At 45.1% G+C, this 16,341-nt stretch overlaps 1 protein-coding gene across 3 annotated transcripts in view; it reads right to left on the bottom strand.

Annotated features, from left to right (window-relative positions):
- The window catches only part of EDAR (ectodysplasin A receptor), an 89,217-nt gene extending 87,793 nt beyond the window's left edge, over positions 1-1,424 (bottom strand). For 2 of the 3 annotated variants that reach the window (XM_019826939.3, XM_019826940.3), the window contains exon 1: positions 1,079-1,424. The gene's annotated coding sequence lies outside the window, so the exon portion shown is untranslated. The remainder of the gene's footprint in view (positions 1-1,078) is intronic. The other variant, XM_003983868.5, reaches the window with a different exon arrangement.
- Positions 1,425-16,341: the final 14,917 nt, after the last annotated feature.

The raw sequence follows: 16,341 nt of genomic DNA, 5'->3' as shown, positions 1-16,341 counted from the left end.
CTTTGAAATCTTACAGCATCAAGTCAGGCAAGAATATTCTCTATGTTAGCTATTTGAATTGATTCCTTTCTCCTTAGTCCATTATAACTTTTTACCTTAATACTTTGAATTAGCTGATGTTTTGTTCTTAGAGAGTGTCTCAGACATGTAACCTCAGAGCTACAGAGCAGTGGTGAGCCCGACAGCAGAAAAGTGGGGCCAACCTCCCCTCTCTGCCCTTCACTCTAGCCATGTTGTATCCTGTGTCCCACCAACTCTCAAATGTCCCTACTGACGGGCTTCTGCTCTGTCACTCTGTCTCTACACTCTGGCACCTTACTGTTTTAACTGTCCCTCTTGGACCCCCAAATGCTGCCCTCCCAGTCAGCTGCCCCCTTTTGCTCTACCGTAACCTGTGAAGCCCCACCCCTCCCTCCCCCCCACCTCCCCAGGACAGGAGCAGTTGCTACAGGATGCTGGAGAATCAGAGCTGGCTCTTGTGCAGGAACCCAAACTACTCTGATCTGTCAGAGCACTGAGAAGAGCCTCTTGGCAGGAAATGAATGCCTTAATCATCAGAAATATGTACTTTCCCCACTGCGCACCCGAAAACAGAGACATCTGAGACATCGGGTCTCATACTTGATTCAAAATCACACCTGGAAGGTCTCTTAGGGCACCATAGGTAACTTGGGGCGGGGATGCAGGTACCGAGCCCAGCTAAATCCCAGCTGCTGTGTGTTCCCCATGAGCCCGGCTCAAGGGCAAATCTCAGAAACTTTTCATGCTCTCTGGAGACACCCGTGGTCTTAGCAGCCAAAATCTTAAAGCCAGCAAAACACACACAGAGTTTGGCTTACGAACCAAATGTGCACCAAGAGCAAAATGGGGTTTCTAATGTTTTTCTGAAAACAAAGGAACAATCTCAGGTCTTAGATCTGGTAGTGCAGACGCACAGTAATTGGTAAAGCTTGTTCAAACGCAACCCAAAAATGACGTGCATTTCAAAAATGCACTCAGGCCGTTTCTCAGCCGATGACACCTCAGTCTCAAACAGCCGAAGAGTTTAGAAAACCCAGAGAGAAGAACCAAGGCTTACCTGGACCCTGCTGGCGGGTCAGTTTCTAATCCAAGCAGAAGATGGTCTGTGGAGAAAGGCAGGCACGGTCCCGCCTGAGGCCACCAGGTTTCACAGGTGGCCGTCTGGCAGTGTTCTGAGAGGCAGGTGGCCAGCGACGCTGGAGGCCGGCAGAGCTGCCTGGGGCAACACACCTCTGTGCTGCCAGCCCCACTTTCCTTCTATTGCAAAGGACTGCCCGGGAACTCCTTGACTGCTCGTCCTGTCTGCGAGTGTGGGAACTTAGTCCTTGTGGAGGGGCTTTCCCTCACTGCAGACTCACCTGCACCATCTAGAGGCCTCTCCCAGCACTGAGATGCTGGTGCCTCACTCTGCAGGTTAGCCCCCTCTGCAGCCTGACTGGACACACACACCTGGCTCTTGACTTCCTGTCCTGAAAGACAGAAGTTGGAATTTGTAAAATCATTGATTTCTTTTTTTTTTAGAGAGGGACACTTGCTTCCTTCAGAACAACTAAAGCCTTTGGACACTGGAGTGCCAAAAAACTAAATTAACATTAAAATTCCATTAATCAAGACATCTTCACTCAAGGACCCCCCACTGAGATGGCCACAGGCATGGGTGCTACTGCATCCATTTGAGATATGTTCACATGTTTGTACACATTCCTGTCCTCCTCTCCCCTCCCCCCACACCTACAGCAGACTTTAAGTCCTCAGATCCATTCTTTCTCTCCTGTCCCTGGACACCCCACCACCATATTCCCCAAGTAACCCCAGGCAGCCATATATATCCCTTTAAACCCCAGATAGCTATATATACCCCCCCTTAAACTCCAAACAGCCACATCTTCCCCCTTAAACTCCAGATATATACATATACTCCATTAAATTCCAGACAGCCACATATACCCTATTAAACTCCAGATAGCCACATTTACTCCATTAAACTCCAAAGAGCCATATATACCCCATTATACTCCAAATGGCCACACATACCTCATTAAATTCTAGATAGGCATATATACTCCATAAGACTCCAAACTGCCGTATACACCCCATTAAATGGCAGGCAAAAATACTCCATTAAACTCCCCATAGCCATATATACCTCATTAAATGCCAGATAGCTATATATTCCCCATTAAACTCCAGACAGCCACATTTACCCCATTAAAATCCAGACAGCCACAGATACCCCATTAAACTCCAAATAGCTACATATTCCCAGTTAAACTCCAGATAGCCACATATACCCATTAAACTCTAGACATCCACATTTGCCCCATTAAACTCCAGAGCCACATATATCCCCATTAAATTCCAGATAGCCATATATACCATATTAAAGTTCAGATAGCCATATATATACTCCATTAAACCCTAGAGAGCCATATGTACCCATTAAACGCTAGATAGCCATATATACCCCATGTAACTCCATATATCCTTCTTATATACAAGTATGAAAGACAACTTCAACTACCTCCATTTTGAAAGTACTCTCTGTACTTTCTAACTGATAAAATTCTCCTTTCCAGTGGATCTCTTAATTCAGGCAAAAGACCCTGTGGGCAAAGCACCCCCTGATGGGGACCAAAACTACTCCCTCAAGCTAGAAGGACTGTCCTAAGCTAGCAAGACCCTCCTGACTGACCCCAGGACAATGAAGGACCTGACCTTTACCGCCCACCTGCATGTACCCATCAACCCCTGTCCCACATTTTCCTTACATAAACCTGGATGTATTTTCAGCACTTTGGAGACAGTCTTGAGAAGTTAGCCTACTTCCCAGTGTTGGCCTCACTGAAATAAATTCATTTCTTATGTCACTACCACTCCTGCCTCTGCCTTTGGATTTTGTCAGGAGTGAGTGGCAGAGCTTGGTCTGCTTAGGACCCCAAAGCCAGGTGCTCTTGTACCCCTCCGCCCCAGCTACAAGCAGATCATCAGGAAGACATTTGAAACACAAACATTTTGAAAGGACACTGCCTTTCAGTGTCTGTCCATTCTTTCTCACAAGTTAATTGATTGGGAAAATCCCCAACATTTAAGAATTTTTCCTGACCTTCTGTTCCCCCAAAGCCACTAACATACAGAAGAACAGAACAACTTCTCGAGGCTCGATTTCTATATTCTGCCTTTCCATCTTGTCTCCATTTCCATCTCTACCCTGGATACATGCAATTTAATTCACACACGAGAAAGTAAAGAACTTAAGAGAGACACAGAGACCAAAATGTTTGGGACTTGCAGCGGGGGCTGGAATCATGAATTAAGACTCATTCTGCCTTCAGGGAGGTTGGGTAGAACCATTACTTGACCAATGTCAATGGTTAATCCAGATTACATAGGTTCCCAAGTAAGAATTCCAACCTGAATGTTCAGGTTCAATCATTTATATATGCCCATGTTGAACTCAAAGTGAGGGTTTGTGATAAATTGAAATTACTAAAAATTATTAAGTAGGAACCAACAAAATGAAAAGGAAGTAAGTATTCTGGGCTGATATCTTCTATTGACTTTTTAGCATGTTCATTTTGATAAGTGTGTTTGAGGATGGAGATTATTTTAGGTGTAACCGTTTTCTATTGGAAATTAAATGGCAACTTTAAATTTATTAAAGAGAGAGGACACTGATATTGCCAGAAGACGGGAAAAAAGGAGAAAAAATCTGAACAGGCACTGAATATGGATGCTATAGCAGAAGTACAAAAAAGTTCTTTTTTCCTCTTCTGAAAAATCCAAAACATTATGCCATTAAGAAAGGTCGTAGTGGGGCGCCTGGGTGGCGCAGTCGGTTAAGCGTCCGACTTCAGCCAGGTCACGATCTCACGGTCCATGAGTTCAAGCCCCGTGTCGGGCTCTGGGCTGATGGCTCAGAGCCTGGAGCCTGTTTCCGATTCTGTGTCTCCCTCTCTCTCTGCCCCTCCCCCGTTCATGCTCTGTCTCTCTCTGTCCCCCCCCAAAAAAAAAAAAAGTTGAAAAAAAAATTAAAAAAAGAAAAGAAAGGTTGTAGATGGTTACACTTGAAATGCTCATAGTCATCATACCCAAATGAAAATAAGTATACAAATTAATTCAGCTGATTAAGAGAAAGAAGGAAACAAGAGAGATTATTGCTTATCTTCATCATGTGAGGTCCCAGAGCTTTGAAGGTATGTCTTTTCTGTTTTGCACTTTTCTAAAAGACTGAGGGAGAAATCGCAAAAGGTTATCAGTAGTATTTCTCTAAATAAGAACATGAATCAAGACTGCAGACCACAGCTGGGTAAATGGGATCTTTTGGGGCTGTGGAGAATGGACGGTAATTTAGAGCACATGCTTGATACACATAATGAAACCCTGACCTGCCTGCCCTCCCCTTTCACTGAGCCATCACCGATGCAGCCAGGAACCCAGTGGATGGCCACAGCTTGCTTCAGGGGTGCCAGCTCTCAGCACCAGGGAGCTCTGGCTTTACAGATGATTGCAGAGATTCAGAAAACATGCATGGATTGGTGGGAATGATCTCAAAGATCAGATAATTAACCTGTGAGCAAAACTGAGCCCTCTTCTGGTTGTCACTAGGTGATGATCATTGGGAGAGCTTCAAGAGGACTCTTGATACCCACTCATTCTGTCAAAATAGCATTCATCTACAGGTAGCATGTGTTCAGCCATCATTTATTCATTTGGCAAGTGCATATGGCACACCACTAGGAGCCAGGCCCTAAATGAGTGCTGGGATACCACAATGAGAAAGACAGTCAAATTCTATGTCCTCAAGAAGGTGCCACAGAGGCAGAGGATAACCTGGTTATGAAATAACCATAAAATATACTTTCTGGAGGTGACAAGCAGGCAAGGGGGTGCAGGATGCTTGGGCTGTGTGGGTAGGGGTTATTAATGTCTGCTAGTGACAGTTTCCTGCTATCTAATTACTGTCTGGAGAACTGTACTGATTTCCGGCAGCTTACCTCTGACCCTGAACTGCCTTTACCTATAAAACTGGCCACAGAAAGTAAACTTCTGGTTACCTACGGAATTTACCTCTAAGTTCCTTCCAGGAAACTATTTTTCTCAAATCACAGCATGCTTATGAGTATTTCATGAAATTTTGTATGCCCATGGTGGGTGCTCAGTAACACAAAGGTTTTTAGAATCAACTGACCACAGTTCTGTCTCTGGCTTGGGATTTGCAGCTTTGGACCTGTCTTAGAACTGGAGCAGAATTGGAATTCTTTTCTTGGAGAAACCTGCACCTGCCCTTGCGATGATGAGGACAGCAGGGTCCTCAGGCCCCTCTTGGCCCAGTACCTCCCCTTTCCTTAGAAAATGCACAACTCCAACTCTGCTAGGGTTCAATGCACCAGTCCTGCCCTCCTGAGAGCATGGGCTAGCTAGTTTTTAAGGCACTGTCTCAGGCTGCTTGCTGCCCATGCTTATTACAGCTCCATAGGCAGAAGAAACAGGAATATAAGTACTTGTGATTTAAACTCTTGTGATGTCTTCCTGAAAGTGCAAATCCTGTGGAGGGCCCTGGTTTGCAAACTGATGTTCAAAATATCAGAATGGAGTGAAGTGCTACAAAAGAGGCAAGCCAGCAGTCGAGGGGGGAGAGCAAGCATGTATGAGGGTAGTGCTTTGGCTGATACAGGAGTCAGGAGTGGTTGTTCTAAGAGGAAGGAGGAAGTCTTGCAGAGTAAGGGAAGGAAGGTATTTGGGTAGAAAGAAGAGCTTGTGCAAAGGCCTTGACTGGAAAAGATCCAGGCATATTGAGGAAACTGAGAGAAGCCATGTGGCAAAGAGAAGGGAGCTGGTCTGAGTAGGCTAAGCTGGACTCAGGTAGGGCAGCAGAGACCACAGCCCAGTAAAAGGATTTGGATTTCATTCCAAGTATATCATGATTTAAAGATAATGCAATCTTAGTTTAGGAGAGAACAGGCCTCTATCCCTAGCATCAAAAAGAAATCCACATGCCCAGAATGGAGTCTCTTATGCTAGGCCTTGTCACCCAACAGAGGTGCAACACCTAACCTAATTGCTGTTTCAACCTCCCCCAAAGGTGTAGTCTTATCGGGTCAGTCAGGAATTTTCTGGTCAGCACCAGTGAGATAATCTGTCACAGGGGCCTTCTCCACCCCCTAAAGGAAGAGGAAGTCATTTTCATGATAAGACCCTGTGCTCTTCCCTGTCAGGGAAAGTGACCTTGCCCAGAACAGTCCTTTGTTTTCTTTTGTTGATACCACCTTGCCCCATCCTCCTTCCTATGAAAACCTGCCATTTTGTACAACATCCTCCTTCCTACACAACCTGCCATTTTGTACAACTCCTGGGAGTATCTCTACTTGTTAGATGATGGGATGCTGCCTTTCATGAATCACTTAAAGCTAGTTAGATCTTCAGATTTACTTGGCTGAATTTTGTCGTTGTTGTTTTGACACCAGTAAAGTGAGCAGGGAGAGAGACTGAGTCTGGGGAGGCAGGGCAAGTGCACATGCTGGGTTCTGGGTCTTCTGTAAACTAGTCCTGGGGATGAAGGGATAAATGAGCCGTTAGCAAGCCTGTGTGATCTGTCCTCTCACGGCACAAAATAAGAAGGGAAGACTCCAGGTCAGAGGCAGAGTAAACAGGCCAGGCTTCCCACTGATTTTATCTCTTTAGAAAATGAGATTCTGCTTTTAGTTATTTAACTAACTTTGCCATACTCAACACCGTGCTACTAATTAAAGAAAGAAGAGTCTAGGGGCGCCTGGGTGTCTCTGTTGGTTAAGCGTCTGGACCCTTGATCTCAGCTCAGGTCTTGATATCCGGGTTGTAAGTTCAAGCCCTGCACTGGGCTCTGTGCTGGGCATGAAGCCTACTTAAAAAAAATTATAAAGAAATAAAAGCTTTCTTTTACTACTTATTTGCCCAAGATTCCTACCCTGGACACTGTTTATGAAAAAGGTCACCTGGATTTGGAACACTCAGCTGTCAGGAATGACTCTGGTCACATAGAGCAAGTATCATCATAAACCCTCTGCCATGGATGTAGGGCATACCTGGGTGGAGGGGAAAGCTCCGCGTCAGGGGTTGGGTGGAGGGCAAAGTCAAGAACTCCCAGGGCCCCCAGGGTTCCCTGTTCCTGCTCCTGGGGAGGACCCCACCTGCCTCTATTACATAAGCAATAAAAGTATAATTGAAATTGATCTTCACCAAGAATCACTTTGGAAGCTTGAATAGTGCAAAGGTTCAAAATACTAAGTCTTTTTTATGACCTATAATATTGTCATTTAGCTCAACAGTACAGATCAGTACATTTTTCTAATAAAGAAAACCACAAGAGTATTATAAAACCTATTTGCATTGTATCAGAAAAATTAAAGGGGGTTGGAACTGAGTTTGGAAATATGGAATATTGATGTCTTCATTGAAAAATCAACACATTCATTCTTCCAATAGACAAGTTCATATTTCTACCATAATTCATGGATTTGGGGTTAGTGGCTTATGAGACTATCATTCTATTATCAGTGGATACTCACAGCAGGGGAATATGAGTCCATACATAAACATGTAAAATTATCTGTTCATTGGGTTATATTTAATAAAATTTATTAATAGAACTTTATTATATTTATGAGAACATTTTGCAGGTTATCTGTAAGGTAGAAGAATATAATCAGTTGTTTATGAGGTCTAATGTGTTCCTGGGGGACATTTGATTCTATAGAGTAGTTAGTATGTCTGTGCTTATCACCTACCATAGATATGAGCTCACTGTCCTCAAAAGCTGTGGTTGGCAAAAGAAAATCAGAATGGGGAAAAATGTGTTTTAATGGGAATTCAACCTGGCTGGCAGATCTGCTCCCTGCCCCCTGCTGCCTCCTTCCATCTCACTAATAAGTTGCTGGTTCTGCTCAGGGCAACATGCCTGGCTAAGTGGCTGTAGTCCCCAGCTTCCCTTGCAGCTAGATGTAGCCCCAAGCTTCAAGACCAGCCACAGAGCCATTGCAGAGGTGCATGACTTCCAAAAAGGCTGCTTAAGGGGCTGGCCCTCTGGGAGGAGAGCTGTTCTGCTCGCTTCAGCTGACTCCTCACTGCCACCCAGTGTGATGTGCCAACTGGCATAATAGTGGCAGAGCAAGAGGACAGAAGGAGCTATGGCCCTCTGTAGAGCTAGCTGTCAGGTCAGTCTTGAATTACCTACCTCATTGATGGGAGGGAGTAACCCTTGTGTCTTTTAGCCACTGTGCTCAGGCCTTTCTTACTAGAAGCCTAAATAATTTGGATGGTTTCTCTCTCTCATTATGAAAAATCAGGACATGTAACTCCTTTTTTTCTAGATAACCTAGGTCTAAGAAAGTATTTTTTTTTAATGTTTGTTTGTTTGTTTGTTTGTTTGTTTATTCTTTTGCCAACCACAGCTTTTGAGGACAGTGAGCTCATATCTATGGTAGGTGATGAGCACAGTGTACTAACTCCTCTGTAGAATCAAATGTCCCTCCAGGAACACATTAGCTCTCATAAACTGAGAAAGAACATGTGAGTGCACTGGGGGAGGGGCAGAGAGAGAGGGACAGAGAGAATCCCAAGCAGGCTCCTGGTTGTCAGTGCAAGTCCAACATGAAGCTTGATCCCATGAACCATGAGATCATGACCTGAACAGAAACCAAGAGTCAGAAGCTTAACCAACTGAGCCACCCAGGTGCCCCTAAGAAAGTCTGTTTTATGATAATTACAGCTTTCATATGCATTGTACTAAGGTCTCACTCAGGGTACAAAATGACTCTCCAAGGAACTGAATGTTGGTTAACTGAAAAGATTCTGTTTGCGAGCAGGCAGTGCAGAGTGAGCACCCCCAGCCACTTAACTGTCCTCAGTGGTCCTCAGTAGGCCGGAGACTACAGCCCAGGGAGACACCAGAGGTACCCAGCTGCAGCTTCTGACTGAGTCTGTCCATGCTCCTTGGGACAGCTCAAAGTATAAGAAAGATTCTAGATGGGTGAGCAGACTTTAAGACACTGGCCTCATTAAGAGGTCCGTTAACTTTATGTGCCCAGGGTCTCTGAAGTGGGGATACACACTCCAGAGGTGATCAAGGCAATTCACTGGGTGGGAACAGATGATGAAAACTTCCACTTACATTGAGATCTACTGTCTAAAATACAAGAAACAAACAGTATGTTATTCAGATTGACTCTAGGGACGTGCTTCTCCTACTCAGAGTTCCTTCACACAGGCTAATCAGACCATACCAGAAGGCTGCCAAAATATTTTTATATTTTCAGGAAGAGTTTTTGGAGCATGCATTAACTTTCATTACTGTTAACCATCTTCATTTGCTTTCGTCCCCTCCTGCCTACAAGCATGGTCCTCCGTTAGTCATCCTCCCTGCCAGGAACAGCCTGGAGGCCCAGCAATGTTGATTGGAAATCTTGGTGGCATACTGCAATGATAGCTTATATCTTGCTCATGTCACATTCTGATGTGGGTCACGTGGTTTTCCTGTAGGAAGTGACTCAGAAATCCAAGCTCCTTCTATCCTGTGGCCCCACCAGGACAGACAGGGAGGGAAACTGTGGACGAGAATGTTAGCATGTTTCCAGAGTGAGGCCTGACTGTGGAGAATATCACTTCTACAGACTAAAACCCCATCACATGTGCACAAACTGCCTGTAACTGAGGCTGGGAAATGTAGTGTTCTTGTGTTTCCAGGGACAGAAAATGGGATCTGTGGGTGTATAACCAGTCTCTGTTGCAAGACACCTTCTTACACTATTCTGTTTCATCAAAACGAATCCAACTTCTGTCTCTTCCTCCAGATCTGCTTCCAAGCAGCTGGTCTGAAACATAAGGTAGCCTCATATGAATATAAAAGATTATGGTTGCCAATGGTTTAGAAACACCCAGAGAACATACTGAATGTTCAACAAGGCTGTTTGTCTAACACTCATGCCAAGAGGCAGGGTGGCTGGCTGGAGTCTCTGGCCCTGGAGTCTGAAGATCCTGTTTTGAGAGACTGCTCTTTGCTGTATGTTCATGTGACCTGAGCCACTCACCCTCAGCAGGTCTTAGTGTGCACACCTGAGCAATGACTGTTGCCTTTCACAGGGTTGAACGAAATTTCACAATGAAGGGGTTGTACATATTCTTAGCCAGAACTTGGTGCTCTCCGTACATTCTGAAATTGCTCTTGCCTAGGTCACCAGGGACCTCCTAATTGCCAAAGCCAACAGATGCCTTTTAGTCTTTATTCTCCTGGAGCTTTTTACTGCATTGCAACTGAGACCATCGATTGCTTCTTTCCATGTGAAACCCAACTCCTTTGCATTCTGTAACCCCTTGGGTTGTCTACGTCTGCCTCTAATGGGTGATTCTTGGTCTTTTGTGGGCAATTCATCCTCCCTTGCCCCTCAGATGGCTGTGTCTCAAAGCCCCAGTCCCTGTCTGGGCCTTTCCAGTGTCCTTGTTTCAACAGCTACGTGCAGGCTGATGACTCCTCCACTTATAGTTTTAGTCCAGATCTCAACCTTCAATTCTTGTAGCCAATTGAGTGTAAAATATCTCACCAGGAAGTCTCACAAACACTGGGAACCACATATATCCAACACAAACTCCTCATCCTTCCCGAAACCTGCTCCTCCACCTTATTCCCTAGCTCAGCCGGGGACCACTCCTAACCCTCCCTAACCCTCTCCTTAGAGAGCTCATGGGATCATTCTTAGCGTTTTCCTTTCTTAGCCGCCAAACCTTGCCAGTTTCACCTCCTAGATATTTTTTAAATCTACCCCTCCATTCCAATGCAAGTGCTTTTGCCCTAGTTCAGGTTCTCAATATGTCCCATCAGGATTATTACATCCTTCTGTTTTTCCTGCTGCTGACTTTGTCTCCTCAATCCAGCCTCCACACAATTTATCTAAAACTCAAATCCTGAGCCTCAGGCTACTGTCCTTAGTAAACGAATGGGGAGAGTACCTGCTCATGAACCTCTGCCAACTGTTGTCAAAATGCAGGTCCACACAGTTCCAAGAGAAGCTCAAAAAACCGAACACAACAGAAACAGACAAGGGAGGGGTTGGGAGGTTGGGTAAAGTAGGTGAATGGAATTAAGACATCCAAATTTCAGTTATAACATAAGTAAGACACAGGGATGAAATGTACAACACAGTCAATAATATTATAATAACTTTGTACAATGGCAAATGGTACTAGACTTATCATGGGGATCATTCTGTAATGTATAAAAATATCAAATTGCTATAATGTATACCTGAAAGAATAGGATTCTAAATATTTCGATTAAAAAAAGAAATTAAAAAATTTGGACTTTATTTTTTTTTTAGAGAGAGAGAGCAAGAGTGAATACATGTGTGCATGAGCTGGGGAGGAGCAGTGGAAGGGAGAGAAAGAATCTTTTTTTTTTTTTTAGAGAGAGAGAAAACACACACATGAGTGGGGCAGAGGGGCAGAGGGGGAGGAAGAGAGAGAGAGAGAGAGAGAGAATCTTAAGCAGGCTCCATGCCCAACATAGACCCCAACACAGGGCTTGAACTCACGACCATGATATTATGACCTGAGCAGAAATAGAGTTGGATGCTCAACCAACTGAGCCATCCAGGCACCTCTGGACTTAAAAAAAAAATGTGAAATCTTCTCATTTTTAAATACTGGCTACTAATCTGTGTGGTTCAAACACACACACACAATCTCTGGACTGGATTAGGCCCCCAGGCACCCAGGTAGTGCCCTCCATACTGAAGCCTGAGAGCCAAGCCTGTGCCCTCCACAACCAGACCCTGGTTCTGCCCCAGCTTCATGGTTCCCCAGGCCTGCTTTGAACCTCAGACTCTACTAGCAACCAAAGGTTTAAGGTCTCAAACCATTCTGTTTTTCCAAGATGACTTTTGCAAATAAGCTCACCCACTTTATGTTCGTACTGCCCAAATGACTAAAGAATTTAAGGTTTTTATTAGCATAAAAATGTAGTGTTTGGAGAGGCCTTGGTGCTAGACAGAGCTGCCCTTCTCCAAGCACAGCTTCTAAGTTGATTAGCCTCCCTAAACCTTGGTTTCCTCATCTGTGGAATGGGGATAAATAATAGTGTCTACTTCGTAAGGTTTTAATGGGTGTTAAATGAGATAATGTATGCATGGGCTTAGCCTGGAACTTGGTATAAGTGTCAAGTGACATTAGCTACTATTCCTAATAATTAGAAATCTAACATATTTTCAAACCACCCAATTTATTCTATAAAATTACCTTCGGCTATAACTAAGATAACTTATAGATTCAGCAGCCACCTGCAGCTCAGAACTAGAGAAACCACTCTATTTTAGGTGGATTATCCAAGACAACTTTCCACACAGGTAACTGAGCAGGGAGACCCTGCTCTTGATCAGATAACAAGCACTTGCTTTATTTTGACATTAGGCCACTAAATGTGACTTTTTAATCTTTTAGTACAGAAAGCTTGCTAGTCTTTGATATGGTGGTGGCACATGGAGATTCCTGGTCAGTCTGGTGGTGAAAGGCAATAAACTGTGTAATGTGCACTTTTCAGTTCTTAGGTTTTGTAAAAACTTGTGAAATCTCTGTGATTAAAGGTTTTAGGCCTTCTAGAAGGTAAAGATTGAATACTTTTTTTAAATCACAAAATTTCCCATTTTACTTTCACAAAAATGTGGTAGGGGCGTCATGGAGAGAAATGAAGACACTTCGGATCTGGGACCTTCCATCAATGGAAGAGGTCAAGAGCTTGAGTTTAGGGCTGTAAGAGGTGTATGTTCCCTCAGAGCAATGTTTCTAACCTGCCCCTGTGGATTTCTGTCCCATCCTATGCTCTTTTGTCTGGGCTGCTGCCTTACACGTGTCCTAGTAAGTAACCATCTGCACCCAATGGCAACCTGTAGGTTTTAGACAAATCTCTGTGCTTCCTTTACCAAAACTGGGAACAGGAACAAGTTCTGGAAGCAGGAAGCAATCATGCAGAAGTTTAGCAAGGTGTCAGCAGGGCAATAAACTGAATCCAGAATGTCTGTCCTGTGCCTGTCAGGGGTTGTCAGGGTCAGGGCAGCAAATAGTGTGTGAAATAGGGAGGCAAGCAAGCAAATCATACATTTGATGTAAAAAGCTCAAGAACCAAAGGAGAGATACAAATCAAGTCCTATGAAAGTACAAGGAAGGACAGGTTTCTCCCATTTGGAAACTGGGGATGGTTTCAGGGAGAAGGGGCATAGGAGTTAGCCTTAAAGGAGAGGTGGGATGATGATGATGATGATGATGATGATGGTGGTGGTGGTAGTAACAATACTGTGTCCAGTATTACTGAGTGTTTCTCATATGCCAGGCACTAAATGCTTTGCGTGACTGAATAATCCTCATAATAGCCTTGAGAAAGTCATGCCTATCACCCCATTTCACAGGTGAGAAAACTGAGGCCCAGGGACAGGGAATAACCTGCCCCAAGTCACTCAGCTAGTAAAGGAGCAGAATCAGTACTTGACCCCAGACAAGCAGACCTGGGAATCAGAGCTCTGAATGCCTTCAGCAGAAGGGGCTGTGCTCTATCCGCTGTGGGTCTCTGAGGACAACCACCTTTGCCAATGGAGGAAGAACGTGTGCGTCAGGAGAACGTTCAGTGTTGGTTTTCTGTCTAGTTCTGATGAATTTCTCCCTACCAGCAAAGGTGTTGAGCAGTCTCGCTGCTACATGAGTGGTCTGCATGGGAAACCCACGGAAGAGCTGGCCGTTCCCTGAGCATCTAAGTGATAACAGCCAGCCCAGGAACCAGTCTCACCAACACTGACTTCTTTGGCACCCGAGGACAATCCCAGAAAGAACCAGTCCTTGGGCTGAAAATGCTCTTTCTAGCCCACTGTATGCTCAGTACTAAGGCTGAGAAGAGGGCTTGTTTGAGACTGAGCTGGGGGTCACAGGAGGGGCAGGAAAGCTTGACACAGAAGAGGCAAGCCCAGGCCTGCCTCTCAGGAGGCTGGAAACAGGATGCTTGGGGGTGGAGTTGGGGTGGGGGCGGTGCTGGTCTAGCCTCTTGCCTGTCCCATAAAGGCCTCGCTTCCACCAGGCTGATGGTGAAGGGATGTGCAGGAGGGACAGGCCAGAAAAGGAGGGACAGGGGACCCTCCCACAGAACCAGTGAAGGTGAGTGCACCAGGCCCTGCAGCAGCTGTGGACATGCCACCTGTGGCCCCAGCCTCAAGGAGCCCTCATGTCCCCTGGGCTCCCTTTTGGAAAGGATACCCACCGAACCAGCCCTAAATTCTTCACCCTATCATTTCCAGGGGATTGTCTTTTTATGATTTTCTGAAGAAGGTTTTAACACAACCAGAACAGTAGTGCTCCCTCCAAGAGCAGGGAGTTAACTGCTGTCACTTCCTGTTACTTGTGTCTGAAGACTGCATCACACGTCTCCATGGCCCTCAACTTCTTCTGTTCCTGTCTCCAGGGGATGCTCCCAAGATGTAAACTCACCTAGGAGGCTGCTAGATGAGAACCTGGGCCTCCTAGCCCATAACTGCTTTCTTCTGGAATGGTGCCTTCAGTCAGCTGCTCACTGCTGGGCTCTTGGGGGTTAAAGCAAAGGGCCCCACGTTGTCTCCCTCTCTCTCTGACTCATGTCCCCTGTCCCTTGGACCTCTACATTGAAGACTTTCAGGGGCTCCTGCCTGCCCTTGGCCTCACATTCCAAGCCACTGCTTTAGTTATGAAGCCTTCATGCACAAAGTCCTTCACAACCTGGCCCAGCCATCCCTCTAACCTCCCACGGGGCCTTGCCACCCTCCTCCTTGTCACCCTCCAGTGGGCAGGGACCCCCAAAGCTCAAGGACTGGTACTGATCATGTTATAAATACAGGGCCCAACGCTTGGACTTGGAGTTTTTGGTGGGATAAATAAAAATCCTTCATTCCAGTCATACCAACATACAGTTTGCAGAAATCGGTGTCATGCTGTGCCCCGACACTGGCTCCTCTTCTTTGAATGCCCTCACCCATTTTCACTCATGAAGCTCATACTCCATGATGCCAGGAAGTGTGTTCACTTGCCTGTCTTCATCACCAGCTGTCAGCTCTATAAGGGCAAAGAACAAGTCCTCTTGAGCTTAGCATAGCACCTGGCACATGGTAGCAATTTACCAATAAATTGCCAAAAATATTAATGAGTAAATGACAGATGGTGTGGTCACCTCCTTTAGTGCTCTCATTTTTAGTAACAGTAGACTCACATAGCTCTATTCCATATGTAGGAATAAAAATATGCTTGCAAGGGATACTGGAAGATAGTTCTCAGGGCATGGTCACAACAACATAAAAGGAAACAGCAGCGGGGCTGTTTGGCTGGCTCTTGCTTTGTCAGAGCCGGAATGGTCATCTCTTATTGCCCTCCAGAGCTGCAAGGTCTCCTAGGTTCTGTGAGCAGCAACATTCTAGTTTCAGCTAGTTGACACAAAGTCATGAAGCAAGTGGAGCAGATGAGGACAAAAAGCAAATAGGAGATAAGCTTTCCATATCTTGCTTATTCTGAGGAATGTTGATGTCTGCATATTTTTGTAAAAGAACATAAAATCACTTTCGCAATAAGGCTGCAAGCCCAGTTTACAAACATCACAGATTCTCACTGACACATTTTTGGAGACTGGTGGTTATTTTCTCCTTTCTCTCTTCCACAGACTCCCATGTGATAGGTTTAATATAATTTTTTGCCCCTTGTTTTCCAGGTCCCCAGCTTCAGCTCCATTCAAGACCTTCTATTCCCAACCCACTCAGGAAATATTTATCAGGTACCTAGAGCCTGAATGAAATGCACTGTGCCAGGCTCCATTGGGACAAAAAGCAGAATTAACACAGGCCTTGCCCTTGAATAATGTGGTTCCTGAATCACTGTAGGATTAATAATCCATGAATCAATCTTCTTCCTCCAGGCTTCCTCAGTAACCCCGTTTATATACTAGCACTGGACTAACCTCCCTAAACTGAGAATTTCAATCCCCAAGTCATAAGTTTTCTATGATGTGTTTCTGTGTTGCAGAGGGTCAAGTCCAAATTCCTTAGCTTTACATGTAGACTTTCCACAGCCTAGACCTCTAGAAATCAGTTTTTCAGTACTCCCCAAACTGCCCTCCAAACTCTCAGGGACACTGCCACCTACTGTCCTTTGATTTCCCCATGCTCCTGCCTGGTATGCCATCTTTCCCTACCCAGCCTGCAGAAAGCACTTTGTATTTTGCCACCTCTCTGGAACTATCTTGGACAGTCACAGCCTGGAATGCTTTCTTTCCCCCTTTTTAGCCCTGAACACATACTG

This window comes from Felis catus, chromosome A3, assembly GCF_018350175.1.
Source record: "Felis catus isolate Fca126 chromosome A3, F.catus_Fca126_mat1.0, whole genome shotgun sequence".
NCBI classification, from domain to species: domain Eukaryota; kingdom Metazoa; phylum Chordata; class Mammalia; order Carnivora; family Felidae; genus Felis; species Felis catus.
The sequence above is the reverse complement of the archived record's forward strand: the minus strand, read 5'-3'. Positions and strand labels throughout refer to the sequence as shown.